The sequence below is a fragment of the Mus caroli genome, chromosome X (assembly GCF_900094665.2).
Source record: "Mus caroli chromosome X, CAROLI_EIJ_v1.1, whole genome shotgun sequence".
Classification (NCBI taxonomy): domain Eukaryota; kingdom Metazoa; phylum Chordata; class Mammalia; order Rodentia; family Muridae; genus Mus; species Mus caroli.
The window spans coordinates 101,281,787-101,284,577 of record NC_034589.1 but is presented as its reverse complement, the minus strand read 5'-3'; positions in this window follow the sequence as shown (position 1 = coordinate 101,284,577).

Genomic DNA, 2,791 nt, shown 5'->3' with positions numbered 1-2,791 from the left:
TATATATATATATATATATATATATATATATATATATATATATACTACATATATCTTATTTATTATATTCTACAATATTTCCATACCAGCCTCTCTGTGCAGTGTTTAGTGAGGGGGATCTTAAAATAGTAACCCATTTGTGTGAGGGCCCAGGGAAAGTCTGACTAACACGCTTGGCAAGTTATCAAGTTCCCCTCCCATGTCACAGCTTCCCCTTTCCCTTCACTGCATCTCCCTGACTTCTCTTTCAGTCTTAATCCCCAAGTTGAATCCTAGTCTTTCAATGTCTGCCAGTTCCCATTCCTCTTCTAAGTGCGACTGAAATATGAAGACATGGAATTCCTCAACCTGGAGTGGCCTAGGCAGTTGATGGGGTCATATTTCATCAATGGCAATGGGTAGCATATGAGAATGTAAAGCATTGGACTTCAGTTTAGCTTGAGTTTTGTAAGTCGAGCCTCTGGGGATTTCATGACTATTCTTTATTAAAACTGTACATGTGGAGATGAATATGATGGTTCACACATGTAATTTCAACTCAAGCAGAAGGATTGCAGAAAATTCAAGGCCAGCCTGGGCTACACAGCAAGTAATAGGCCTGCATAGGCTACAGAATAACACTCTATTTCAAAATAAACAAGCAAATAAAAATAAACAAAAACATATGTTTCACATCACTAGTAATACAAGTTATCAGATCTTGCTTGTTGAAGCTCATTTTACTCAAGGGGCTCAGTATTTTATGTTATTTTCAAACGTTTAAACAACTGTGAGCAATTGGATCTAAATTTTAGTATTTGCAATAACTCTTCCACATATCTAAATACTACAACTCCTGAGTGGTTGTCAGCTTCTTAAATATGTTCAATCCAGATCATAACTCATTAAGAGCTTAACATTTTTCTTCCCATAATTTATTTTTAATTCACATTACATCTCAATTGTAGCCCCCCTTATCTCTTCCCAGTCCCTCCCTTAAAAATTCCTCCCCCCATTACCCTCTCCTATCTTCTGGGAGAAGGGAAATCCCCACCCTTGGGCTGGAAAGATGGCTCAGTCGTTAAAGGCTAATCTAACAACCAAAAATATAAGTGCTCAATATTTTTATGAGCCTCAGAACAATACCCATAAGATGTGTTAGAGGACTCTGCCTTAGAACAAGAGGTGCTTCTTTGACTTCTGTACTAAAGCTATGACCTACCTTCATTATCTTGGATGTAACCATTATCAACTTCATATGTTGAGTTGAAATTTAAATCATACAACTTTAAAGATAGTGTCATTTATCACTTCTTTGGGTTTCAAATAAAATGCCATTAATAGACTAAAATAGATTTTAGAAATAAGAAACACCTTTGTCATTTCGTAGTTATATTTTGTGATCAAATAGCACACATAAAATAAAAGTCAATAATAATTGTATTAAACAATGAAGCTGACCCTTAAACAATGGGAGCTTATTCTAACTACTTTGTACATTACAATTGTAATAAAAATTAAAAAAAATTTTCTAGCAGAATTAGTTGCCTATCTCTAGGTTTTCATTTTATCTGTAACTTTACTGTATTTCCTTGGTAAGTATTGAAATAAAAATGTAAACATGCTTAGTTCACACATTTCCAATTTCCTTGAGTGTAATGTTTGAAGAAAAAAAATGGATGAAAATGATAAGATTTTTCTTGTCCAGAGCTACCTTTAAGAAGGGACATGACAATTTATAGAGGTTCCACCAGCTGAACTAAAATTCACTGGGCATAACATACTAAGAAATAAACAAGAAATTATAGAAATTGGAAAGGAAACCTGAAAAAGTGGAAATGATGTCAATACAATATGCAAGTGTAAGATTATAAAAGTAAAAATATACTTTGTTCTGTCAACAGCAAACTGTACACTAGCAGTCAAAACTTGATTTTAGCCCTTTGTAGGAGACAGAATTGTTTCTTTCTCTGTAGCAGGACATAATAACTAAGAGGAAACCATGAAAACGTGGTTGAAGTAGTGCTATACAAAAAGTATCCTGAACATCACTTTTCTCCTTTTGAAGAAGTACATTCCAATGTATGCTCCAGACCACTCATTGTTTTAACAGTTAATGACTAAAGCCAAAGGAATAGTCTGCTGCGTTTGTTATAAAGCTTTCATTGTGTCAATAAATAATGATGGCTCTTAAACACACCTATTTACACTAACTTAAAATAAAAGATCTCTGATATCTAACATCCAACTTACCTTCCCACAGACAAAAGACAGTATCAAAAACCCAAACAATCAAACAAACAAAAAAACAAAACAACAAAAGGTTCCACCAGATTTAGTAGAGGAAAAAAAAAACTCAAGATAGATTAATACTCAACTTTTTCCTCCTGAACTCAGAGTCATTATTAATTGTAGTGGCTAAAACCCCAACCTTGGTAGATTGTCTGAGGTCAAAAAAATGATTTCATTTTTTTCCCAGTTGTGACTTATGTCAAGCCGTACAATGTTTATGCCTCTATTTCTTTATCTGCAAAATGTAATGATAGACCCTCTCCCCAACTCATAAATTTGATGATTGTACACTTTTCGGGCACAGAATTTTTCATCATGAAATCAGGTTTCACCTGTGTCTGGGATAATTTTTATTTGGTTACATTGAATTTAAAGCAATCCTTCCACACTTGTGCATTTGTTTATTCAGGGAGGTGTGCATAACCCATTATGTTTTCTATTCTGGGTATGTACAAATACTTTAGAGTGGAAAAGGAGGGAGAAGAGGAGAGGAGAGGAGAGGAGAGGAGAGGAGAGGAGA